Here is a 27,760-nt window from a genome sequence, read left to right as displayed (position 1 = left end):
ACATTTGTGAGATGCTCAATGAATGATGAGCGGGTAGGCTTGATTCTCTGCTGCATGTAAAGTGGGCTGTGGTATGAGCTGGCCAAGGAGGCCTTCTGAAGGGTGAGTGTCACCTTTACCCTCCCCCTCACAGGTCCCACGAGGCTCACACTTTCTTTAAAGGGTGATGTGGTGATGGAGCAAAGTCTTTGTCAACATTCGAATCTGCAGCATTCCACCCCACTTACCTTGGTCCCTCAAACTGCTTTCCTTGTCTTTGCCAAGATCCTATCTGACAAGTGCTGCTCCATTGCAAACCTTACTGTCAATTCTGAGAGTTTACATTACGGCTGTTGAGCCTCTAGTCTCTATGTCCATTGGAATCTATCCACATAAATATACAATTAATCATATATAATTTATGAAAAGAAAAAGGTTTAACCTAATCATTATAGGGCCTCTCTACATTTAAAGATTCATAACAAATTACACATGCACATACATATAGACTACCTTGTGTTGAGAATCAGCATCTAGAACTCAAAAATTTATATGTATCTGTAGATTTATATATATATTCCATGGTCATATATATATATATATTCCTTAATTCCACAGAGTAATGACTATTAGCCTGATTTTATGGGTGAGAATACTATGGTTCAGAACAGTCATGTGACTTTTCCTAGGTACCTAGAGGCAGGTATCTCACGAAGCTAACAATGTTTAAGCTCAGGCCTCTCATTTATATAAGCTTCTTCCATGGTTCTGTACTGATTTTTGAATCCATGTATTTCGTATTCTTTTTTTTTCTTTTTTGTCTTTTTGCCATTTCTTGGGCCGCTCCCACAGCATATGGAGGTTCCCAGGCTAGGGGTCGAATCGAAGCTGTAGCTGCCAGCCTACACCAGAGCCACAGCAACTCGGGATCCGAGCTGTGTCTGCAGCCTACACCACATCTCACGGCTACGCCGGATCCTTAACCCACTGAGCAAGGCCAGGGATCGAACCCGAAACCTCATGGTTCCTAGTCGGATTCGTTAACCATTGAGCCATGACGGCAACTCCTCATATTCTTTCTTTTAAAGGGCTCTTCAAATTGTATAAGCTACAGGCCCTATGAAATCTAGACTCTTCCCTGTAGGGTCACACAGATGGTAAAAATGGAGCTATGATCTGAGCAGTAATCATTTGGGATTTTAGTTGAGTGTAAATTTGCTATAATAGTTCTTTGTAATTTATTAAAATAGTGCTATTGGCACATAGGGTTGTACCAATGGAGCAATATTGTTCTGTAAGTTTGGGATTGGAATCTCATCATGATATATATCCAGATGATATGCTGGATAAAATTTAAAAGCCTATTTGTTGATATCAGCACTTCCTACTACTGTCCAAGGCTGTGATAAGGACCATAATAGTTTTTTTTTTTTTTTTTTTTTTTTTTTTGTCTTTTTGCCATTTCTTGGGCTGCTCCCATGGCATCTGGAGTTTCCCAGGCTAGGGGTCAAATCGGAGCTGTAGCTGCCAGCCTACACCACAGCCACAGCAACGCGGGATCCGACCCGTGTCTGCAACCTACACCACAGCTCACGGCAACGCCAGATCATTAACCCGCTGAGCAAGGGCAGGGATCGAACCAGCAACCTCATGGTTCCTAGTCGGATTCGTTAACCACTGCGCCACGATGAGAACTCCCAATAGCTTCGGTTTGATGGAGCATATTTGGTCTGACCTGCACAGTGGTTGCATGCATTTTTCTTATGGGACAGAATTATCACTTCCGATAATTGTGAATTGAGCCAGGAATTACACATCGTAATGGGACAACCAGGTAAGAGGATGAGGGGTGTCCCAAGCATGAAGGAGAAAGTGCTGGGAATTCCCAGATGTGACTCAGTGACATGCTGAAGATGCTAAGCCGCATGCCTTTAAAGGGAGAGTAATTCTCTACCTGACTCCAGGATGTCCGCAGCCTGAGAAGTTCTAACCGACCTCATTTCTTCGCTCACATCCTCCAGCCTCAGACTCCTTCATTCCTCTCCTGTGAACACCCCCCATCTTTCAGAACCAGGATTGGGCATGGCAGAGGAATGTGGAAAAGGGGAGCTGGTCACTCTCACCCTAGGTACAGGAATGCAGCCACCCTTTGCCTCTTATTAAGGCTCAGGTTACGGGTGAGGCTTGACCTGGATGCTGCTGTTGCAACACTAATCCTGCTCTGGGGATGGTTAGCCAGAGAACTGTGGGATTCTCCTTCTCTCTCACCTCCTTTCATAGGGTCTGCCCTGCCTCACGATCTCCATGCGTGGCTTAATCACTGTCAGAGCTTACTTGGTAAAGAAAGACAAACATACCTGGAAGTTTTGGATTCTCTTTCGTGAAGCCCTCGGGAACAGGGCCATCTCCATACTTTCAGTATCAAGGTCTCTCCTTGTCTTATCAGTAAAATGCCAAAAAAGAACAGTAAAAATCGACTCACATTCAAAACACATCTCAAGGTCTTAAAGATATGGAGATCTTTTCTTTATCCCTTGAAAGTAGAGATAAGACGAATTCTGATTTTCCAGGAAAGCAGGGGGAAGGTTGGGGAAGGAGATGGGCAGAGAACAAGCCAAAACATCTGAGTCCTGTGCCAGCCACTCTGAGCTGGGCAAGGGCATGTCAGGTCAATGCAGAGACATGCTGGAGGTGACCCACAGGGGGACTCCCGTGAGAACACTCCGAGGGGGCCGTGGCCTCTGCCTTGTCCGGGAGCCTAGTGTGATCCACCCGTGGGGGGGGCTTGCTTCCTCCCTTGGAGTCTGAGACAAGCATGTTAACGTGCTGCTTCCCAGAACAGCTTCCAGGGCTGATTTCTTTCTATGTGAGAAGAATTTTAAATTCCGACCGTCTCCATTATAGACAGGCCAACAATCTTTTTCTCACCTCTTTAACGTGAAAAACTATTGATTATTGCGTACACACAGGGGAAAAACTAAGACGTTAACACGAGTTGCTAAGAAAAAAGAAAGAAAACAATCTCCTTGTCTCCTTTTCCCCAGAAACCCTTTCGCTTTTTAAATTTCAAAGTTTTCACTGTTCTGGCGGTTGCCTCCGTGTTGATGAAGTATTTGCTATCCCGCCCTTTCATGATTAATCGACTTTATACGTCTCACACTCACATCCTGTTAAGATAGGAGAGTCTTGCTCACTTAATCCCGCGTCTCATCCCTCCCCCTTCACACACTTACATCACTATTTTCAGCTACCAGATTCTGAAGTTTAAACACCATAACAATTTATTGACGATAAATTCAAAATTTATCGTATTACATCTTATCCATTGAAACCGGTTCTGGCAAGAGAGGCAGGCTTTAGAAAAGCAAGGAATAAGAATTGTTCTGGGAATCTAAGGAGAAAGAATTCATGCAGGCCTGGGCACTGCCCAGTGTGAATTAATGGGGATTCTTAACTTATCAGGAAGAGAAAGTCTGATTGGCTTCCACTGGGGTCCATGCTCCGCCACTGGCTGGAGAGCACAGGTCAGTGGACAAACAGTCTCCCTAAGACTGCATGTGTCGTGGAGGGGAAATGATGCAAAGGGAAATGGAGGTGTTATTACTAGAAGAAGGAGTTAAAAGATGCCGGGCAGTATACTCCTCATTTGTCAGATAGCATATATTACCTGGTTACTCTTTCCTGCCTTTCACCTCTGTTTCCTCCCTACATCTCTTGTTTGAATTTGTAGTTTATCCACTAACAAGATTCATAATATTTGTAGCCTTTTCTGTGCATGCTTTTTCTTGCTGATTTAAAAAATTGAAAATCACGGAGTTCCCCTCGTGGCCCGTGAATCTGACTAGCATCCATGAGGACGCAGCTTCGATCCCTGGCCTTGCTGATTGGGTTAAGGATCCAGCATTGCTGTGAGCTGTGGTTTAGGTCACAGATGTGGCTTGGATCCTGAGTTACTGTGGCTGTGGTGTAGGCGGGCAGCTACAGCTCCAATGCAACCCCTAGCCTGGGAACCTCCATGTGCTGTGGGTGCGGCCCTAAGAAGACAAAAAAAAAAAAAAAAAAAAAAATTGAAAATCATATGAGAGTCTTTATAGTATTATCTTTCTGGGGAGCAGAGTAGTGTGCTATGATTACATCATCTTCTCATAGTTTTTAATTTTTCTTGGAATTTCTAATTGCCTGAATTTTATATCCTCTGCCTTTGTCATCTGCTTATGCTCCCAAATGTCTCCAGCAGCCTATGTAGTTTATGAACGTTCTTTTCTCCCCAGGGCCCTCCTCTTGGAACTCTCCATTCATCTGTTCTAATGTAGATTGGTGGCCTTCCGAGACTGAGAGCGAGCTGTTGTTCTCTTTCCTTTCAGTTCTCCTTGAAATTGGGCACACCATTCCCTGGATCTTATGACTTCCTCTTTATTTGCTTCTTCATGTGCTTGGAGCCCTTTTTTTTTTTTTTGTCTTTTTTAGGGCTGTACCCTTGGCATATGGAAGTTCCAAGGCTAGGGGTCGAATTGGAGCTGCAGCTGCCGGCCTCCACCACAGCTCACAACAACGCCGAATCCTTAACCCACTGAGCAAGGCCAAGGATCGAACCCTCGTCCTCATGGATACTTGTCAGGTTTGTTACCGCTGAGCCACGACAGGAACTCCCTAGATCATGTCTTCTCAAATGACTCCCAGCCAAAGGGTGGAGGGGAGGTGGACTCTGAGTTCTGCATCTATAAGGATGTCTATTCTTCCTTCGTAATTTAATGACATTTTTTCTGGGATAGAATTCAAGTCAAAGACCATTTTTCTTCAGTTTTAAAACAGTATTGTACCGTTTTCTTTCAGTGCCCATTGTCGCTGTGCCAGTCCGTTCCTTCCTCCTTTGTAGACGACCTTTCTCTCTGAAGCTTCTAGAATCTTTATCTTTGATGTGTTCTAAAATTTCACAGAGATGTGTCTAGGAGGAGAGTTTTTAAATTCTCACCTTTCAGTATGGAAACTCTTGTCCTTTACGCTGGGAAATTAATCTGCGGTATTTCTTTCTCTCCTAGTTCTCTGTTCTCTCTTTCTGGAACCCCTCCCAGTCAGCTGTTGGATTTTCTGCACTGATCCTCCATGGTGCTGATATGTTTCCTCTGAGTTTTAGAAAATCCTTGCCAAATGAAGGAGACACGAGTGTCGTGGATCGTGGCACATGTATAGTTGGATGCCTCAGTGTAACTTCCAGTTTGCCTTCTCCCAGTACAGCCTGGACAACTAAAGCATACATTTCCCAGAACCCATGGCGGCTAGAGGTCAGGCACGTGGTCTACGTTCTTCTAACCGGATGTGCTAGTACCAGCGGAGGCGGAAGTGATCAGTGTGAGATCACGCCCATGACAGGGGGATGGAATTTTCTGACGAGGAAAGTGGTAAAGGTGACCAGTGATTCGGAGGCGGCTGTAGCCATGCTTACAACCTCAGGTCTCCACTGGCTGATCAATGTCAAGGAACAGCAGCGGTGGTTGTCCTGTCTCCCTGAGGCGGCTGGCGTGGTTGGTGGTTGGACTCTTTCTTGGTCTAGGTAGGTGGCAGTCACACCTGGTTCTCCATCCCTGCTACAAATTCTGGGAGCCATCCAATATCCTTCAGCAAGTCTCTTTCTGCTTTAACTGTCCAGCAAAGATTTTGTTGTTTGCATATAGAAAACTTTACATGGAAGCATGTTCTAGAAACTGTGGGAACAGAGGCAGCTGTTTCTTTTTCTGCCTGAAATGAATGAAATGATTTCACAGAATTGATGGCGGTTGAGCAGAGACTTTGAGGATGAGTGGAGTTTACGAATGGACAGAGGTAGAAAGAGATTTCACAGAATCACTAAAGTGAGTGAGCTCATGTAAGTTATTCATTCATTTATTTAATATTTATGAATGCATACTGTGTTCCAGGTACCATGCTAGATTCTATGCATACGACAGTAAGATAACCAGGATTCCTGCCCATAGGATGTTTACATATTTCCAAATTGTGCATGTAGGTAACCTGTAACAATTTAGATGCAAAGGTCACGATAAAGGAATTGTATGTCCCAGTTCCTGTTAGGTACTTGCCTCTTGAGAAGTGAAGAAGAATATACTTTCTTACCTGTGTTCTTTCAAGTAATAATGGTGAGATAATCCTCAGAATACTGGGCATGGTTGGTTCTCTCCTGGTGAAACTGATTGTCTGTGTCTGAATAAGTAGCATAGTCTTGTCTTTCCTTGATCAGTGTCTTAAAAGTTATTTGCTGGTGCTGCAGAAAATCAGGACTAGGAGATGATGGGCATTGCAGAGTGGGATAAAAACATGCCAGTGCCAAGACCCCCTTCTCTAAGTTAGTTTCATAGTGAAAACTATTTAGGTGTGGAGCCTAACACCATTCGAGATGCCCAGTTTTATTTCAGTCACTTGGCTTTGTGTCTTGGACTCCGCGTGGCTAAGACCAGTCATGGCATGACAGACCCCGAGGGACAACACGCGATGATTGGGGCTGGAGCTCCTAGATCCGAGGAAATGAGCTGTCAGCCACCTCTGTGTGCTGATGATCTCCTTTACCTGGAAGGCTTGATATGCCTTGGCTGGGCTTTTAATGTATTAATGACTTGAAAGATACTGTCGTTTCCTGATTCACAATGAGTAATTGTCTATAATACCACCCCTACTTTTCTTTGGCTTTTTCTCTTCTGGATATTGGCACAGTGGTATGTTCATTAATTAAATCATGGGAACTGGTGGGGATCCAATGGCACTGGCAATCCAAGAGGCAAATTCCAGATTCCAGTTGTCAATTGCAGAATCAAATTTTCAAAGACTTCCTTGCTAGGACATTTTGTGAAACCAATCTATAATAACAATAACAATTAGCATTTATAGAATGCTTTTTCAGTGCCAATAGCTATGATAAGCATTTATATTCATTTTAAGTTTTAATCCTCACAACATTGCCACGGCATCAGTGTTCTCACTGTTGTCATTTTAACATGATGAGGTTGGGGGTGGTTAAGTAATTTGTTTTAACTGAGTCGGCCTGGGACTCTATGCGGCTCATCAGGTTAAGAGCCTGACTAGTATCCATGAGGATGTGGGTTCGATCCCTGGCCTCACTCAGTGGGTTAAGGAGCTGGCATTGCCAGGAGCTGTGGTGTAGGTCACAGACACAGCTCAGATCCGTTATTGCTATGGCTGTGGTGCAGGCTGGCAACTTCAGCTCCCGTTCGACTCCTAGCCTGGGAGCTTCCATATGCCACAGGTGTGGCCTCAAATTATAAATAAATAAATAAAGTCAGCTAATAAGTGGCACAGCCAAGATTAGAATCTGGAGTAGTGAAATTTAAGGCCTGAGCTCTGTTACTCTCCACTCTTTTGTGGAGAGCTGGCAGATTTATTCTGATAATTTATCTCTATTTGACATCCTTTCTCACCCCTGAAATAGAGTTTGAACAAAATTAAGATACACTTATGCCAAAGGTTTAATCAAACTATGAATTGACCTTAGTCAAATTAGTTTCATGTGCAGGCCTAGCTGCAAATGCAGCACTGAGAGTTCTTTCTCTGATTGGTCTGAAGGGCATAAGTCCTGCATAAATTGCAAAATGTATGGCTTTAAAATAGTTTGGATTTTAGCTCAATACATGAAGGAAAAAACAGTGACACGTTGTTTTTAAATTGTGAGTTTATCCCCTCCAAGATAACCACCAGGTCCCAGGGTGATGTTTTAACAGTGTTCAATGATAACCCATTGGCATTGCTGCTATTTTAACACACACATGTATTTCCAAGATATTTAAATGGCCTATCACAGAAAGTCAGCTGGATTTTAATTCTCAAAAATCTGGAAATGATGGAAATAGGTTTGTTTTTTTTTTTTTTTTTTTTTTTTTGGATTTAAGCGAGAACATCCTCCCTGCTAAAACAGCTCTCTGATTAGATTCATTTCTAGGACTGCATTACTAACACATGGAAATGGTATAAATTTGTTGCTAAACCATCTGCAGATGGTAGGATTTTTTTGCCGCAATAAGCACCAGGGGCTGTGATGGTGCTCTTGAGAACAAATGGACTCAAGTCGGCAGCCTCTTCATATTTTGCATGGCAGCGTTCTCTTCATTGAACTGGGTCCCTAGTCCCTGAAAACAAAGGCTGCTTAACATTAGTGATTGCATCTTGAAAGCAGAGAGCTTTCTTCGTGGCGAAAAATGAGCGGTTTTCTACCCTGTCCTGTTTAGCAAGACAAGGAACACCGTAACTCTATGAAGAAGCAAAATGATAAACTATTGGAATCAGAATCTTTTTTTTTTCATTATATTATATTTTTTATTACTCAATGAATTTATTACATTTATAGTTGTACAATGATCATCACAATCCAATTTTATAGGATTTCCATCCCAATCTTAAGAATTGAAATGTGAAGTAGTGTCTCCTAGGACAAACCTCCTCCACAGTCTCTGAAAGATGCTTATTTCCTCTGCTCTGACTGAATATTTCCACTGATAAGATACTACCCTGATGAGATGGCAACAAGAGTTTATTGAACACCAGCTATGTGCCAGGCTCTGTGCGAGGCACTAGGGATTTGGAGGCAAATAATACACCCATCCCTGTCCCCCTGGTCCCTGTCGTTATGGAGTCAGTGGTCTAGTGGGGGAGAAGGTAAGTAAGCAGGCAGTTGGGGTCCATGTGGGGTGTTTTAATTGCCTCCTGCTCAGCCTATTGAAGGAGGGATTTAATTGCCTCCTGTTCAATCCCTGTTGAAGGAGGGGTTCCCAACTTGGGGTCATGGGGATCGTTGAATACACAACACTTAGCGCTGGACAGCTGAGGCTGATAGGAGTTGATCAGTCACATATACACATAGCCTGGGGGGAGGACACCACACGCCACACAAGGCCATGCAAGAGTTCACTCGGGAGCCAAGGGAACCATCAGGGGCTGTGAGAGGCAGGCTTTGTAGTGCCAAGAGGGTGAGGAGCCCCTGGGTCCTGCAAGAAGATGTGATTGGCTTGTTTGACTAGTTCTCTGCCTGGCAGGAAACTGAAACCCACTGCTTAGGGATAAGCAGAAGGTACACCTGGGGGATGGGGGTTGATAAGGAGGGTTGTTTGATTAGGGGACTTACCTACAGGAGCAGAGTGGGGAATTTGCCCTTCTGGTATTTGCCCCCCCCCTCATATCACCAGATGGCAAGGCAGCACATAATATTGAGCTTCAAACCGAGTTCTTACACTATAGAGGACTCTAAGGAGCGACAATTAAAACATGACTTGGGGATGGGGTTGGGGAGGTCAGGGCAGACAGTCCTAAAAAAAGAAACTATTTAGGGAGTTCACGTCATGGCTCAGCAGTAACAAACCCAACTAGAATCCATGAGGACATGGGTTTGATCCCTAGCCTTGCTGAGTGGGTTAAGGATCCGGCATTGCCCTGAGCTGTGGTGTTGGCACATGCACAGGTGTGGTGTCACAGATGCAGCTTGGCTCCCGCGTTGCTGTGGCTGTGGCGTAGGCTGGCAGCTACAGCTCCCATTTGACCCCTAGCCTGGGAACTTCCATATGCCTTGGGTGCAGCCCTAAAAAGGAAAAAAAAAGAAAAAGAGAAAAATTTAAACTGAGACTCAAGAATATGTTGGAATTAGACATTCCCCAAGGGGGGTGGGGGTGGGGCATGCTCTGCAGAGGGAACAGCACAGGCACAGAGCAGCGTGCGGTGTGAGTCCAGACTGTATCTATGAGGAGTGGGCCGGGGAGGGGGAGACTGAGAGAAATTAATCCCCCTAACTCCCCCACCCCCGCCCCACAACCCAGAGCTGTGCACTGGAGAGGAGCAGTGAGAAATGACATGAGAACATCGTTAGGGCCTCGTTAAGTGGAGCCTACCTGTCCATAGCATCAGACAGGTAACCTCAGTGAAGGGCCTATCAGGAGTGGTGCAGACTGGGAGAACTGGAGACCAAAGGCCCCATCCACGCGGGAGGCCCTTTCCATGTGGGAACCTGTGGGCCGCGTTACCAGATACCCTGATGTTTCAAGAAAAGCCATATGTTTGGATTTACACACAAAGTCTTCAAAATGATAAACACTAGCTTTACTTGAAAAGTATAAAAGTATATGGCTCGCTATGTGAGCCAAGCAAAACCCATCATCCTACAGGCTTCTGGTTTGTAATCTCTAAGAAAAATCTTGAAAGCCACGAGAAAGAGTCGAGTTTCCCCGAAGAGCAGTCGGAGATTCCAGAGCAAGTGGGATCTACTGCAGAGCTTCAGAAGGGACCTCCTGTATTTTAGGAGGCGGGCACACTGAGTACCAGGTAGGAAGCTAAGATCCCTGCTTGCCCTGGGGAAGTGGCTGTCAAGATGGAGTAAAGTTGTTTTCATTCAAGAAATATGTAGGAGGTAGAAGCAATAGGACATACATGTCAGGGGGAAGGTGGGGAAAAGGAGTCTGGTCTTTGACTTATCACAATATCAGCCAGTTATTTGCAACCTCCTTCTTGCAACCTCTAGATAGCGAAAGCCATCAAAACTCACCCTGCATCTTCTCCTCATTATTTCACATGTAGGTGCAGAGGTGGGTGATAATTAACAGCATGGAAAATGCAAAATCCTTTCAACCTAGAACTTTGAAACTAGCATGAATATGATTTGGGGAGGTGGGGGACAATAAATTTACTTGCTGAGCTATAGACCAGGACTTAAGGGACTTTTTAGTTTCCAGGTTCTCAAAAAGTGATCCAGGGGCCAGGCTACCCCCAGAGGCCCGCTGGGTGCCATGGGGATGCCAGACCATGATTAGAAACATGAAGGGTAGATTGCTCACGTGGGATGATCAGCCTCGTTTCTTACCAGGTGTTCGCCTCAGACCGAGCGAGGAAGAGGGATGCTCTAAGACCAACATGACGAATTTGGCCATTTCTCTATGTACAAGGAGATGGTGAATGTAGCCAGTCCCATCTTCTTGATAAATGCCTTGGCGTTATTTAGATTCTGCCCACAGATGCAAATGCATAGGTTGTATTGGCAAATCAGAGGGCCAGCATCCTGCTTCGAGGAAGGAGGAAGTACCTTAAGTGTAGTCTCTTTGAACTACCAACTAACTCCCAAGCTGCGAAGGACAGAAGCCAGTTTAGCAGATGCAAAGGGCAGGCCCTATGCAAAGAAGATTTTTGGAGGTTTTCTAGAAAGACCAGAGCCCCAGATATTTATGGAAGAGGAAGAAGGTTGAAGGATAGTCCAGAGCACACAGGAGACCCTCAGCTTGTCCTGGTCTAAGAGGAAGACCAGACACATGTCTGTAGCATCTCCTTCATCCCCAGAATGAAACAGAGAAACCCTGAATGCGGATTATTTTTCATTTTCCTTATTTTATTGTGTTGTCATTCCTAGCAAGTTTATTGTCGAAAAAGTAGAAGGGAGTTAACTGTGAAAAATGACAGAAGATACAGAGAAAGAGAAGACGGAGAGGAAGAAATGAAACAGGAAGAAAGGGAGGAAGGAAAGAAGAAAAGGTGACTGCAGTGAACGTTGGATGCATATTTTTTAGGGTTTTGTTTTTTTAGTGGATCCATATATTATTAATTTTCTTCCAAGGATGGAATTCTGTTCTTAATAGGATGTAAGAATATCAGTCACCTCACTTAGCTAACAGTTTTTAAGTTGTAAGCTTGCATGTTCTTGGGGGAGCGGGATGGAAACGTAATCTCAGTTCGGAGTCTTCTCACCTGCTTCAGTGCTGGGTGGCCAGCCCACACAGGGTGCTGCTGAGCCCTTTCTTGTTCTGACTGCTGATGCTCCAGAACCCCACCCTTTTAGCTATGTTCGTGCCCCTCTGATGCCGGGAAAATGTTATTGAATCCGTGTTCTTGTTCATGCAGCAGAAGAATGAGCTCTGCGAACACACAGGCAGCAAGCAAGCAAAGTCTTTATTACAGGAAAGCAAATAGCTCCCAGGGCTGCTGGGAGTGGGGAGAAGAGCCCCCCTCTCTATTGTCCTATAGGGGTTTCTATCCCTTAAAATGGGGGGGGGTGTACCAACCTGGGGTCTAGAAAGATGTGGTTTTCTCCCACTGGCCTTGCCCAATGACCTCTATCACTCCTTGTCCATCAGGGGTTTTAGGGGTGGAAATGTCCTGTAGGTGTCATGGTTTCTTTGCCTTTTTCTTCCTGTAAACTGAGTCACAGGGACTTAATGTCCATCTGGGCGTGGGTACAGCCCCTATAGGAAACAAGGCCCGTGGGGATGTTACTCCCTGGAGCCCTTAAGCCACAAATGTTCCTCAGTGGCCACATCAAAGAAGGCGTCCAAGCCCATGCTCCTCCACTGACTACCTGAGTTATTCTTCTGCCTCACCTCTTGGGTCACGCTTAACTGAAGAAACTCAGCGAGCTTGTCCAAGGGGCCTGATTGATGACATATCACTGAGAGGCAGAGGTCAATTCTCCAGGGCCCAGGACCTGTTCCCTAGTTACCCAAAGCCCCTGCTGCACAAACACCTCTCTGGGCCCTTTCTTTTTCTTGCTTTTTACCACCTCCCCAGGCTGTGCCTGGGAAGAAAAATGCAGGCTCCCTTTCCTAGGGTTCTACAAATGCCCGTGGACTCAGGATTTTCCTGCTTTGGTGACCCCCTCCCCCCAGCATCAGAAGAGCATTCAGAAGAAGCTTTCTCTGCCTCATGAGAGCTTCTAAATCTCGTATTCATGCTCTGAGTTTTTCTTGTCATTGTTGTTCCTTTTAAGGACACAACTCTCAAAAGAGAAAGTCGGCAGAGGGTCCTGTGTTTTCTCTTCTGCTGTTCAAATGCCTATCACTCAAGCAAAGGCTCCACACAGGCTCATTTGAAGGGTAGAAGGGCCATGGGATGCGGTATCAGGAAGGTGAAAGGACTGCCAGCTACAGTTTTGGAGCCGGGTCACAGCACTGCACCCACCGGACCCCAGGTCCCGGTTCCCCCCAGCAGGTGGGGGGTGGCAGCCTGGAGGACGTCTTTCTAAGAGGAGGTCTGGGAGGCAGCCCCGTGGCCGTTCTTGTACCCAGTCCTGTGGTCCATGCTCCTGCCCCTCTGCATGCAAACACACCCAGGGGGCTTCCTGAGTCCTGGCCCTTTTCCCCCGGAGCCCAGAACGAGGGAATCCATGCACGAAGAAGCAAGTTCTCCTACCTCACCTTTCACCCTCACTGTGGGGCTGGAGGTGTAGTCCTCGAAGGGATATAGTCTGGAGAGAAACGCACGTTCTAATATTAATGTAAGTATGATTCGTGCACCCCCGCAGGCAGGCTCCTTTTATTTGCCTAACTCGGAAACACAGGCCGGAGGTTCTTACTTATCTGCCATCCCAGAAAGGGACCCTGAGCGGGGCTTGGTACCGCTCCAGCATCTTAAGTAGAAACCACAGCCTTGAGATGGTGCCAAGGCGGCCAATTAAGAAGGTGTTGACGACACTTCCCAGGAACATTTTTCTAGATGTTTAACTTTGACCGAAAGTTGAAGCTTCTAATAAACCCCAGGAACCTCACATTTTCCAGGGAAGAGTGCCTGGGCTCTTAAAAACTTCCAAGAAACTCGGATTCTCAGAAGACTTTGCAGACTTCAAGCTCACCCGCCCATTCAAGAGCTTTCTGGACAGAAACGGAGGGAAAGAAAACTGTGCTTTCTCGCATGCCCTGAGAGGTTTACATAACTAAAGTCAGATAAGAAGCCTGGCGCCAATTAGGCCACCGCCTTGGCTTTGGGAAGGGAGGCCCTGCCCCGCCTCCCGGCCCTTGGCCACTGGGTATGACAGGGTTGGCAGTGCCGGGCAGCAGCAGTGTCAGCCCAAGGGGCTGGGGTTGGTGCTGGCCAGGCTGGCTCCCTCCAACCGGAATCTCCTCCTTGCCCAGCTTTATTCAGCACTAGCTGTGGCCGTCTGCATGTATGTGCCCATCAGGCCAGCAGTCTCACTGGAAGCTCTGTACGGTGGGCTTCTAGCTCCATCGTAGAGAAAAGTAAAGCTCAGAGGCGCACAGAGGTTCACAAACCAGGGAGGAGAGTTGAACCTGGGTGCTGACCCACACTTGGGAATTCCCAGGACTCGGTGAGAGCAAGCGGAGGTCTTGGCCAGGCGGGGAGGGTCCTGCTGCTCATGGCCTCAGGCCTCCCAGTGCCGGTCCTGTGGTGACATGGAACATGCACGAGGAGGGCCAGGTTGAATGGGCGCAGGGGGTTTGGTGGGAGCAGCTTTTTATCAAGCTGCACAGAAGTGTGTGAATAATTTTACCACTGGTGCAGCCAACATGCTGTGTATCAGCAAATAGGAACCCGAGTCATAAACACGTTCCTTGAGATGGAAAGAAAGCAGCGGGATAGAGGCGGGAGGGACCAGCTCTCTGGGCGGGGACTGGAAGCATCAATAAGATGGTCCATGAGCCCACTGGCACCGTGGTGAAGGGAAGGGCGTTACGGGGAGACTGGAGGGCAACAAGCCACAGGTGCAAACTGCATGCTGTGGCCCACGGAGGGGCGGGGTCTGGGGTTGGGAGGGAGCGGGGAGGACCCTGGGAAGACCCGAGACTGGAGGGACGCAGAGACCCGGCCCACGCCATCCTGACTGGGGAATTTTGATCAAACATTTTTTGTGCTTTGGGCAGGTGGACATTGCGGGTTGTTTCTTGGGGCTAAAGCACAAGTGATTAAACTTTCCCCGAAAATCTTCCTTTAGTATTCTCCGTGACAGGTCGCCTCGTCACTCATGATCCCCACTGCGTCTTTGGTGCCTCACATGCTCCCTGAGACGCAGAGCCCTGCTCATCCCTTTTCACTGGCCCGTCTCACCGCTTCACCTCACCTCCCAACACCCTGGCGGGAACTGGATCCCCTTTGAAAGCCCCAGACTACTTAGGTGAGTACCTGACTCCTGCCTGCATAGTCTCAGGCCCCTTCCTGGGGGTTGGGGGCTGCTCTCCTTCCTCACCCGTGGGCTGTGGATTTGCTGAGAATGACGTTCTCACACCACTAATTCCTGCCTGCTTTATACCTCCCTTCCCCTGGATTCCCATGGCCTCATTCCACCCACTGAACTGAATCCCCATATGTACCAATGCCTGCAGAAAGCACACTGGGGTCAAGACGGGTCCGTTTCTGCAGCTCCCCACTCCTTTCCCACCAACTGCGAGTATCCCACGTGTCCTACCCTTCCCCACTCACTCTTGTTGACGAAGACTCTTGTGTGTTGTCTAAGCGTGTCACGGAGTTACACAACAAGGACCAGCAAACCCCAGTCATGCTCATCTGTACAAAATGTCCACCTCGCAATGCAGATGTTTAGATGGGTTCCATCTTTGTAAGTTTGAGAGCTTGAAGGAGAGGGCCCACGGTGCCCCAGACAGTTTAAGAGCCAAATGAAGACAGCGTCAGTGCAAGGAGGGATCTGAGTCCGTCCCTATCCTTTGCCAGTTCTTTTCTCCTGATTTTTTTCACCCTGATGACCTAAGTTTATAAACTCAGACAGGAAAAAAAGATGTCGTAGAAAAATCACCTGCCTGGATGTCCTGAGGCCTGACTTTTCATCCTGGCTGTGTGAACCCTCCTCGGTGGTCTTGCTCGACTTCAAGTCCTTTCCCCCCTAAAGGCTTTATTTTGTTAACCTTATACAGGGGACTTCTAAGTTGGAGATTCTCATTCTTTTTGTGTTTGCAGCATACCTTTGAATAGCAGAACATGGTGTAGCAGTGTTAAAAACTGAAGACTCAAAACAACACTAGTCGATCATTCAGTACAGTTCTGACTGCAGCACAGTGGGGTGCCCCTGGGACGATAAAGTCCCCCAGTTATGGTTCAACACTCGGTTGCACTTCACCACTTTACGGTTCTTTGAGTGGAACTGTTTACTGCCCTGACCTGCTTCCCTTATGGGCCACAGAGTCAGAGATTTTACACATTCTGGAAGCTCGGAGACCCTTCATTAGCCCAGGCTGCACATCACACCTGTGCCTCATAGAGCCGGTTTGTTCCAAGTCACGTGATCCACATATCTCAATGCTCCACCTGACACCGGAACTGAAATGCCTTGACGACTCAGATGTAACCCCAACTGGTTTTCCACATGGAGCAAAATTCAGCTAAATATTGAGAATCACTGCTCCAAGGGCCATGGCAGCTATAAAGTTCTGTAATTCTATGAATTGAAACAAAAATAATATTTTGAGAAAAGAACCAGTTGAGGCAGAGCGCTTCTTTAAGGCATTGTGTCCATATCCGTTGAAGAAAGAACCTCATGGGTAAGAAAGTGAGCTCAGAGGGCCCCACAGAGCTTGTAGAGTTTGAGGGCCATCAGCTGAAAGACAGTGGAATGAATCACACAGAACGTGAGCAGCCGTGACATGGAATTTCGGCTTGTCTTCGTTTCTTACAGGTGTATTTTCAGCGTTGCTGGTGTGGAGGTGAGCGTAGCTGCCTTCCAGGTATATTTTTTCAAAGGAAGCAGTTCCTTTTAGGTTCTGTCTAATGATAAACTGAGGCATATTAGAAATTATGTTTCTTTGAGCCAACATCAGCAGATGGGAGCCAGCTGTGTGGGGGGCGGGGGCTGTCCCAGCCCGTCTTACCCTGGTCACTAGAAACGCAAGACGAGGAAAAGCCACCTTCCCTCTCCCCTTTATGGTGAATGTTGGGCTGAGACCCCCTGTTCTCTAAGGAGCCTCAAAAATGGATGGGCTTCTGCAGGTTAAACGGGCTCAGCTGTGCCCGTTGTAATTAAAGATTATCCGGGGTGAGGTTAACCTGCTCATCCAGCCTTTCAACAGTACTGAATTCACCTGATGCCTCACGCTGGGCCCGTCCCGCTAAGTCAGAACCTGTTCTTTGCTGAGCCCAGTTCAGTTTCTAAGTCGGCCCCCCTCCGACTTTGGCTGTTTCCAGACTGACTCTGGAAAAAGAAAGGCCCAAATAAAGCCGGAAAGCTCCTGAGGTAAAAGCTACGGAGGATCAGAGGGACGGCCCAGCGCCTCCGGAGCAGCGGGAGGCGGTGGCTCAGGCCCAGCAGGTACCAGGGCCGCTTGCGTGTCCCTCCCGGAGCCCCGTGCGTCTCCTTTCGTTTCCTCTTCTCACTGTTGCTAAACAGCTGGTAAAAGATCACCCGAGGCGTGTTCCCGTGTTTAAGAGGTTCTGTGAGCGGAGATGGATTCAAATGGGACAGCATCCCCTCTAGCAGATGGAGGGGGAGCTCCGGGAGCTGCAGAAAATGAAAGCCTTTTATAGGCAGAAGGGAGAGGAATTAAGGAAAATAAATGAGGCCTCGAAATGGTTGCAGCAAAGTTACTTTCCTTTCGGGGACCTCACTCTGCTGATCAGCTGGTTCCCGACGGACAGGTTTATCGTTTTAAGGTTTAAGGTTTCATTTCTGGGAGAAGTGAAACTGTCATTAAGTGCCAGTTTGGTGATGCGGGGCTTAGAACAGGCGACTCCATTTGGGGCCTGCTGTCTTGTTTTTTAACAATCCTTCAATCTGATTGTTTGGGGGTTTCTCAATTTCTGGTTGCATTGTATTCCTATAAATGGTTTTTCATTTCTTCAAATGCCCTTTGCAAACAGCAGTTGGTTGGTTGGTTGGTTCTGGGCACAGAAAATTGTGATCGGTTTAGTGGCTGCTTAATGCAGTTGAGTTTGGTCAGAGAAGGGAGAAACTTTTCGGAGCTAGGCGGGACCTGGCTCAAAGGCAATTCTTATTTCCATCTCATAAGGTGTGACATCTTTAGATAACAGAAAATGGACATGTGGAGTCAGGTTTTTAGCATAAAAGTGCTTTCTTCTGAGGAAGAAGTTACCCAGCCACCAATTCATGTCTGTGCCAAGAAATGGTATGCAGTGTGAATAGCGGAGCTGATCTTTCTTTCCCTCCGTGGTGAGCATCCTGGGTTGGTTCAGTGAGGATGTTTTAATGTCTCCTTTGTGCCGGATGTGTGCCAGATGATGCTGGGGGTACATCGGTGAGTAGAGACAGGCACTCATGTGGCCTGGCTGGGAAGATGGGCGCTTGGGTAAGTCATGGCCTTAAACTCTTGGGAGGGTTTCAACCTGGGACACAGAAACCGAGTCGGGGGCAGGAGGAGGGACACTTAACCGGTCTAAGCCACCAGAAGACCTCCATAAACGAACGCGTGGGGGCCAAAGAGACGTGAACAAGTGAGAGAGGGCAGTGGAACAGCATGTAACCGGGAAGGGAGATGAGGAAGGCTCTGGTTCCCAGCAGGAAGTGAACGAGAGAAGTTCTCTGTGCGTGGAACCAAGCATGTTGTTGGCATTGCCAGGAGGGGAGGCAGCAGGCACGTCACAGAGGGCCTTGTTAATCCAGCTTTTGTGTTCCGGGAACCAGGGGAAACCATCGGAGAATGTTAAGTAGGAGACGGACGTGGTGGGGTTTTTGTGTTTGAAGATTCCCAGGAGAGGAGGGTAGCACCGTGCGCCTCTTGGTCCATCTAGGACTCTGTGCCAGAGGCTGCTTTCTCTCTGTCTTTTATAATGAATTATCGCCTATGTAGCGTGCATAGTGTGTGGACCATCTCTGGAAAGACGTGAGAAAGGACAGTGGTGGGCTCCTGGGAGGGAGCTGAGCCCTGAGGGACAGAAGCTGAAGGAAACTGACTTTCCGTTGTGCTCCTTTATCGCCTTTCAGATGATAGGACTGTGTTACCCTGTTCAAGTGGTTTTAAATCTGAGCATTAAAGAACTCCTTAACGGGGTAGAGTCCAGTTCCAAGGCAGTGGAGGAATGCTTTCTTCCTTTTCCCTGTTAGACGGGCATCTGACTATGTCCCAATACTTTCCCTGCCAGTTTCAGGGCTGAGGGGTCCAGCGTCTGAAAGTCATCCTGATACTGAGCTCAAGTCTGGGTTCTCGTGATGCTCCCCTTCCCCTCCCCTTTGCAGTACAGAGTAAGCCTCTTTTTTTTTCCCCCATCTGCAGAAGACTGTTGTGCTTGTCCCTGGTCGGAGGTCCCCAGCAAAAGCTGGCAGGTGATGCAGATGAGCGAAGCAGACCCCTCAAGACAACCCAGGCCGTGTACCCTTCCACCTGCAGACAAAGACGACGCAGTAAACCCTGGTGAGCGTCATTTGGGGGGAGGGGGACAGAGAGAAGCAGCAACCGTTCTTCTCCCCCCAAATGCTGCCCTGGAGACAAGAGGGCCAGGTGTTACTGTATCTTCCCGCAGCTTCCCAGGGACATCAGAAAGCGATTCTTTTAAACGTCTCAATTTTAAAAGGTTGGCAACTAATTTTTTTTTTTTAAATGCTGTGCAGCCCAAACAAAACACACGCACAGCTGGATGTGGCCCTCTGTTTGTCATGTGTTCTGTCAGGTTCCTTCCGGGTACCACAAGAATTTCTCATTTTGTTGTATCCTGGTTGGATTTGCGATGGGATGCTTGTGCCTGCACTGTTGCCCAAGTTGGCCTATTTATCCATCTTTCTAGAGCAGTAGAGGCAAGGAGTCAGATAGCTGGGTTCCAGTTCCTGCCCAAAGCACTTGTATGATCTTGGGGAAATCACAAAAGCGCATCTCCCTACGCTTGCATTTCCCCATTTGCTGAACAAAGGGAAGACCTGGATCCTACTGGGGCCGCTTTCCAGACTGCTCTCAGTGGGTTTCCCTGTTTCGCTGAGCTTCAGAAAGTTCTGGAGCTGCAGGTCTGAGATGGGAAGTGGGGGCGTGGTGGGCATTGTGCTTGAGTAAGGCCCCTCTTCTGGGTCACAGATGCCTGGGGCCTCACCTGGTGGGAGGGCAAGGCTGCTTTCTCTTTTCTTAGCCATCCACAAGCTTGGTTGCTTTCAGTTCGGGAATTGAAAAAGGGCTCTTCATTTGGATAAAGTGAGTGAGCAGGGGCTTCTGCCAATGACCAGGGGCTGAGCTCCAGTTCACAAGATTCTGAGAGAGAGTTGGGCAGTAGCAGGGTAGTTATCGCTGATGGTGCCCAGGCAGGTGCTTTGCCAAAACAGCCTCCAGGGCACTGTCAGTTGGCTCCTTGCCTCTTCCTCTTAAGAAATCCCTTTGCAGGAGACTTGCCTCTTCCTTTCACTCTCCCTTCTCCCCCTCCAGGTCTAGCGAGTTTGTTCCCCAAGCCTAGGCAAGAGGCAGTGTGGACGATATGGGGGATAGTAACCCCTCCATCCCCCTCTCCAGCTCACCCTGCCTCTCTTCCACCTGTCTTCTTCCTTATCTCTTCTTCCTGTTCTTATCTCTCCAGGCCCCCAAACCACCCTCCATCTGTCAATATCATCAGGAATCTCTGAGACAACTCAGAGAATCGTTCAGCTGCTCCTAGCTTCCCTTTTCCTCTCTCCAGCTTCATCCCTGTGTGGGTTGGGTAAAAACGAGCAATTACAGCATTTATGAGTCAACCATTCCTGATTGCCATACAGCACAGTAAGGCTGAGTGTGCACCCTTGGGATAGTCATTTTATGTGTCAGCTTGACGGATCCGGGGATGCCCAGAGGTCTGGTTAATTCTGGGTGTGTCTGTGTGGGTGTTCCCAGAAGAGATTCGCATTTGAATCCGTGGGATGAGTGAAGGGGATTGCCCTCCCCAGAGTGAGCCTGTACTGTGCAGTCCACCGAGGGTCTGAATAGAACAAAAGATGGAGGAAGGGAAGATTGCCTCTCTCTGCTCGACCTCTGAGCTGGGAAGGGCTCTTCTCCTGCCCCGATGGCGTCTGGTTCTCAGGCCTTCAGACTAGAACTGGAATCTACACCGCTGACACCAGCTCACAGCCTTCCAACGACACCATCAGCTTCCCTGTGTCTCCAGCCTGCAGATGGCAGATTATAGCACTTCTCAGCCTCTGTAAGCAGAGATTCCTTTTCAGCCAATTCTTTATAAAATATCACATATATCTGTGACATATGTATTAATGTGTATTATATAATATATATTCATGTATATTTTAAAATATATATGTATATATATATTTATTTGTATACATATATATCATGAGAGTTATTACCAGGGATTGGCTATAGGATATAGAATATATGGGATATGTATCTCCCGTTGGTTCTGTTTCTCTGGAGAACCCTAACACGACATCATTAAGTGTGCTGGTTAAATTTGGACTTCAGTGGATTTCTCAAGGTGCCATGCTTTCCATAGATGTTCAGTCTTTGTTGTCATTGCTCATGTTTACTGGCTGCGTTTATACAACTTTAAACAAAATGTAGGGCAAAGGTCGCAATCAGGTCATAAAGTAGGAGCTAAACCGGGTCCCATCTCAAAAGCTCTGGGGGAGTAAAGATGACTGTTAGGCATCTGTTAAAGTTAGAGCTATGAATGGCCTCGAGAAGATGTCCTGTTGAGTGAATGAATGAGTGGGCATGTGGAGCTGCAATGCTAAGATTAATACTCATGAATAAAAAGAAAGTCCCAGCTTCCATGAGGAGCGCGCTGGGAAAGCAAAGAGCTATGCCTGAGAGAGGAAAGAACACAAGTGCCCACATTGCATTGGTTGCCTGGCTGATGATGCAGGAAGAGAGTTTTGAATGTGATGCCTGATGGGACTATGAAATGAGCACTTAGCCTCTGAGATTCTTGCTTCAAGTTAGTCTAAGGAAGGGATATGAAAATGGACAGAGTGGACTTCCGTTTGAAAGTCTTAAAAGCATGATGCTCTCTTAGGACCACACCCTCTTGTAAATTCCAGGGTTTGGGCAGGAGTAACCATGATTCTCACAGCAGCCAAGGAAAATTTCCAGATCGACTGAACTGTAAGGCAACAGCAGAGATCATCAGGTACAGTGGCAGCGGGACCATAGCAGTGGCCACAGAGGAAGCCAGTGAGCCACACGGGTAACTCTAGAATAAAGAGATGTGGCTTGGGGGGCTTGCAGTCTCTGTTATCCCATGGGATTGAGCCTCAGGGTCACTCACATTATAACGGTCACCAGTTCTTTCAGTCGTTCATTTATTTTTTTAATTCAAAAAAGCTCGTTTGAATCTCTTCTAAGGATCAGGCACAGTGGATGTGTTGGCCTAGGCCAGGGGGTCAGTGAATCCATTCTGTAAAGGGCCAAATGGTCAGCCCTTTGTTGTTACAGCACAAAGGCAGCCACAGACAATAAGTCAACAAACGTTTGCTTATTGAAAGTATTGCAGTAAAACTTTATTTATAGAAACAGATAGTAGGCCAGGTTGGGCCATGAGTCGTAGTTTGCTAACCCCTAGTTGAGAGAAACAGTGTGCTGGCTATTCGGTGATGCTTCTCCTGATCTAATCTGTAGCCCTTGCCACCCTGCTTGTCTCTCTCAAAAGGTTGACTTCTGCAGACGGTGTCACCCAGACTATTTGCCCTCTGGTTTCTGATGAGATTTGGCCAATAGGAGGCACTGGCAAGAGATCAGAAGTTGGGAGGAGAGTAGGCAGGGGGATTTAGTCCCTTTACTTTCTATCTTCTGGGCTGTGCTTTGGCAGTGGCTGTGCTCCTCTTGCTGTGATCACAGCTCTGACTGATGCTTTGTACCTATGGCTCCCCCTCTCATCCAGTTCATCATAGCTCCCTCCCCTTGCTCCCAAAGAGTGGTACTGGTTTCCCACTGTTCTAGCCCTGAAAGCTTCTCCATCCCTTGTTGGTTTCTGTACCATTGCCCACACCTCACGTGCGGTCTCTTCATTAAACTCCCCTCAATTCTCCCTTCAAGTCTGCCATCGCTTCCCTGCTGGACAGTGTCTGAATATGCCCTCGTCGTGGACATTCGCTGTTTTCAGGCGTAACAGTTTTGGTGGCTCCAACCTCAAATCCAGGGTGAAACACGTGATCTAGGCCAATCAGAGCACTGCATCTCCCACACCGTAATAACTGATTCGGAAACGCTCTCCTAAACCTAGTGGTTCCCATTGGTGGAATAACAGTACCTCGGTAGAAGCTACCAAGAAGTGCTGTCTCGTCCACTGGATTTGAGCCTGGCAGTGTATGAATTTGGAGTTTCCAGTAGCTATTTCATGAAGCCTCAGGACAAAGGCCAGCACCAAAGATGGCACAGTCCAGAGCTGACATCGTTTGAGATCCTGGAACAAAATCCACTCCTTACTGATTTTGCCAATAAGGTAATAAATTCCTTATTTCCTGATTTTTTTTTTCTTAAGCCAATTTGAACTGAAGTTTCTGCCATTTACTTCCTAAAGCATAACCTATGAAAGCAAAATGAATCCTGTGACCACTTTACACAAGTTTTGTTATAGTCACTGAATTATGGACACGGAAAACCAGTCCTATTTCATCTTTGGATTAGATACACATTAACACGGTGTAGTTAAACTCATTGGATTTTAGCAATGACTGCAGCTAGGGAGCTGGGTTACCATCAACCCACTTCCAGAGGGAAATAACTGGAGTGGAAGAGCCACATCTTTGCAGTTATTACCTCCCATGCCAGAAAGACACACTTCCCAAGCCATGATCCCCCCACTTTGACACTTGACAGTTACCAAAAGAGAAAAATCTTCATCTGAATGAATGGGAAAATTGGTGCTATTGTTGGCAAGATGATAAGTTGGAGCCTGGTGTTTATTAACTGCTGTAAACAAATCATGACTCTGTGCCAGTGACCGAAAGAGAGACAACTGGACATAATAAACATTAATTCTCAAAGAGTTCATCTAACAACCTAAAAGATCCTTTGTGGACTCTAAGGTGGTAATTAGACTAGACCTAACTCTGTTATTAATTCATTTAAGAATTTGTTAAGCGAGTATCAGCTTCATGCAGTAGAGGCATGACAATACTTTTCATTTCTTGTGCCAGTTGTGGTTGTGGCTGCCCAGTGGGCTGTGTTGAGAAAGATGGAGAAGCCAAATCTGGGTTCAACAAGAATGACTATTGTAGTTGATTAAGTGTGTCTTCTGTGGAAGTGGAGGAAAGGGGTGGCCAAGGAATTTGTCGGCCTTGAGGGTTGATTAGGGCATTATCTAGAGTGAGAAGGAGTAGATTTGGGGTGGGTCACTTCTTTACTTCTACCAGTTTGTAAAATGGAAGAATTGGTCTAAATAACTTACAAGTTTCCTCCTTGCTTCCCTTATTTATATGTTCTTTTTAAAAGATTGAGATGTAGCTGATATACAACATTATGTTAGTTTCAAGTGTACTACATAATGGTTGGACATGTGCACACAGAATGAAATGATCACCACAGTGAGTCTAGTAACCATCTGTCACCATACAGAGTTTTTACAAAATTATTGGCCGTATTCCTTATGTCATATATCACATTCTGTGACTTCTTTATTATGTAACTAGAGGGTTATGCCCCTTAATCCCCTTCATCTCTTTCCTCCACCCCACATCCTACTCCCTTCTGGCAACGCATTTGTTCTCTGTATCTGTGAGTCTGGTTTCATTTTTGGTTTGTGTGTTTGTTTTGTTTTGTAGATTCCACACATAAATGTGAAATCATATAGTGTTCGTCTTTCTTTGTCTGACTTATTTAGCATAATACCCTCTAGATCCATCCATGTTGTTACAAATGGCAAGGTTTCATTATTTTTATGGCTGAATAATAGTCCACTGATTGTACCGTATCTTCTTGATCCCTTTTTCTATGGGTGGACACTTCAGTTGCTTCCATATCTTGGCTGTTGAAAATAATGCTGTAATGAACATTGGGGTATATATATATATATGTTTGAATCAGTGGTTTTGTTTTCTTCAGGTCAATACATAGTGGTAAAATTGTTGGATCATATGAAGTTCTATCTTTAATTTTTTAAGGAATCTCCATACAGTTTTCCACAGTAGCTGCACCAATTTACAATTTCCCCAACGGCACACAAAGGTTGCTTTTTTTTCCACGTCCTTACCAACACTGATTATTTGTTGTCTTTTTGATGACAGCCATTCTGACAGGTGTGAGGGGGTATGTCATTGTGGTTTTGATTTGCAAATTCCTAATGATTAGTGATGTTGAACATCTTTTCATGTATCTGTTGGCCCTCTGTGTGTCATCTTTGGAAAATGTCTGTACAGGTCCTTTGCCCATTTTTCAATTTTTTTTTGGTGATGTTGAGTTGAATGTGTTCTTCGTACAGTTTGGATACTGCCTCCTTATCGGAGATAACATTTGCGAGTATCTTCGCCTATTCAGTAGACTGTCTTTTCATTTTGTTGATAGTTTCCTTCACTGTGCAAAAGCCTATATGGTCCATTAATCTTTGACCAAGGAGGCAAGAATACAGCCTCTTCAATAAGTGATGCTGGGAAAACTTGGCAGCTACATGCATAAGAATCAAACTGAACTACTTTCTCATACCATATATTAAAAAAAATTATTACAGACTTAAATATGAGATCTGACAACTTAAAACTGCTAGTAGAAAATATTTATCTGTTCTTTTCTTTGTTGGCTTATGTTTAGCAGCTCTGGTTGATATTTGTCCTTTTGCTTGGGGCTGACTTTCCATCTTCTGAATGCAGTCCTTTCTAATGTAGAAGCCAGAAACTAACTTTCCCGGCATCCAGTGTAGCAAGAATGCAACCATGGACTCTGTGTCCACCAATCAGGCTCATCTGTTCTGAAATGTTTGGAAGCTGGTGATGGTGCACAGAATCCATCTGGCAAGGATGAAGGCAGAGACATCAGTTTGTTGAAACTGCTGTCAAAGAGGGTCTGTAGATAATGTCCAGTGTCTGGCTGTGGAAGGAGCCCAATTCGGGGGGGTGTGATGGTTTCACTGGAACAGCTCTGCAGCCAGATGGGGACATTGTTCCTGGCTGCCGTTCTTCATCTCTGTGCCTCCTTTAGTGACCTACAGCTTTTTCATTCTTTTTACTTATTAATTTATTATTTTTTACTTTATTTTTTTTGTCCACACCCACAGCATAGAATGTTCCTGGGCCAAGGATCGAATCCAAGTTGCAGCTGTGACCTATGCCACCGCTGTAGCAATGCCAGTTCCTTAACCTACTGTGCCACAGTGGGAACTCCTGTTTAACTCGTTTTAAACTAAAATCCTTTTAGTGCAGAAATGAGCCAGAGTGCATTCTTTGTTCTCAAAAATCGAAAAAATTTGGAATTCCCATCATGGTTCAGTGGAAACAAATCTGACTAGTATCCACGAGGACAAAGGTTCTATCCCTGGCCTCACTCAGTGGGTTAAGGATCCGGCATTGCTGTGAGCTGTGGTATAGGTTGCAGACACAGCTCAGATCTGGCACTGCTGTGGCTATGGCATAGGCCAGCAGCTACAGCTCCGAATCGACCCCTAGCCTGGTAATTCCATATGTTGCAAGTGCAGCCCTAAAAATATACCAACCCCCCAAATCTCAAAAATTCATGATTAGGACTGAATGCCTTCAAACACAGTTTTTTCTCTTTAAAGATGAAAATTTTAATTCCCTTCTATGAATTATAGAAAGTATGCTTAGCTAATGGTTTACAGTATATTTTGTTGCAAATATCAGCAAGATATTTGTTGCAGATGGATAAATATGCTTCTTAAGAGGAGGTGTTTCTCACACTGGAGAAAATGTAATTCCTTCAGTATTTATGGTTCACAGTCTTACACTGAGAGAAGGACCCCACTTCTTAATTACTGCTGGTATGATTTTCAAGTGTTTGCTGAAGCGTTTGGTTAGGTTTCTACAGTTGAAGTTTCTCCTTTCATTGTCCAATGATTACACCTAAATAGCTTATCGGGGCAGATGGCCATAGCAAAGAAACTCACTTGACTAATTGTCTTTATGAGAGTTTCTTTAGAGGATTTGAAACTTACTCCTCGAACTCTATGTATAATATAGACCGTATTGCTTCATTTTCTTTAATCAGTTAAAATTTCATTTCAACCTCCAGCCTATAATATTATTGAAAAACAGGAGCTTAGTAGTCCTGTCTCAAAACAGGCTAAAGGGGCTCTCTACCTCCTCCATATTATCCATCCACAAACCAGCCTCCCCTTCTTTGAAATAGACAATAGAGTTTCTTGACTTTTTATGCAGAAGTGGTATTCACACGCAAATTCCAATTCATTTTTTGGAACCTGACTGTTGCTCTTACACCCTTCCAGTATGGGAGCTCTGGAACCTAAACATTAGCGGCTGTGGCTGCTTCCTTCTCTTGTCCTCCCAGCCCTTTCTCCCCTAGTGACTTACAAAATCCCTGGGGTCCTGCAGCAGTTTGCAACGCAAGCTTGCAGTTCCAGCCATGGTAGAAAAATAGGTATCAGATTGCCTCTCCACCTTAAACAGTTATATTGCTGGGGAAGATGTATGAAGAAGCAGTGTGTGGGCATTAGGCAATAGGCAGTAGAGGATCAGAATCCTTGAGAGAAGAAAATTATACAGAGTGATCTTCCCCGTTTATCCTTATGAAAAATGCAAAATGTGAAAAAAAAATATATCTGCCTGCTGGCATGTTGCAAATCAAGGCACAGGGCAGTGGAACCTAAACAGAACGCAGTGCTTTTCTGGCTAAAGATAGGTCAGAATTCAGGCATGCTGAGGCTGCAGGAATTTGGGGGGTAGGGTACCTGAAAGACAGAGGTTCAAAAGGATGAATAAGGGTCTCCTTGAGTCTTGGCTAAGGACTAAGCTGCACGTACTCAGGGTGAGGCTCTGAGAGGTGTGACAGAACAGCTAGCTGTGAGGTGTGAGCTGAATAGGGATTCCAGAGAGATTTCAGTTCTGATCAGCCAGGGAGTAAATCTCTCACTGAAAATCCATAGCAGTTAGTTGAGACTTCAGAATAACCAAATATCAGGAGTCGTGCTACTGTAGCTGGAGAGCAGGAACAATTGCAGACCTGCCCTAAAAAGTGTAAAACTAAACCTGGAC

The 27,760-nt window shown here is 46.1% G+C and overlaps 1 long non-coding RNA gene across 1 annotated transcript; it reads left to right on the top strand.

Annotated features, from left to right (window-relative positions):
• LOC102157618 lies at window positions 4,515-24,663 on the top strand. Its single transcript, XR_002344258.1, has 3 exons — window positions 4,515-5,842; window positions 10,134-10,290; window positions 14,675-24,663. It is a non-coding gene; the product is annotated as an uncharacterized LOC102157618 (long non-coding RNA).

The sequence above is a fragment of the Sus scrofa genome, chromosome 5 (genome assembly GCF_000003025.6).
Source record: "Sus scrofa isolate TJ Tabasco breed Duroc chromosome 5, Sscrofa11.1, whole genome shotgun sequence".
NCBI classification, from domain to species: Eukaryota; Metazoa; Chordata; class Mammalia; order Artiodactyla; family Suidae; genus Sus; species Sus scrofa.
Note: the sequence above shows the minus strand (reverse complement) of the source record. Positions and strands in the feature narration are given on the sequence as shown.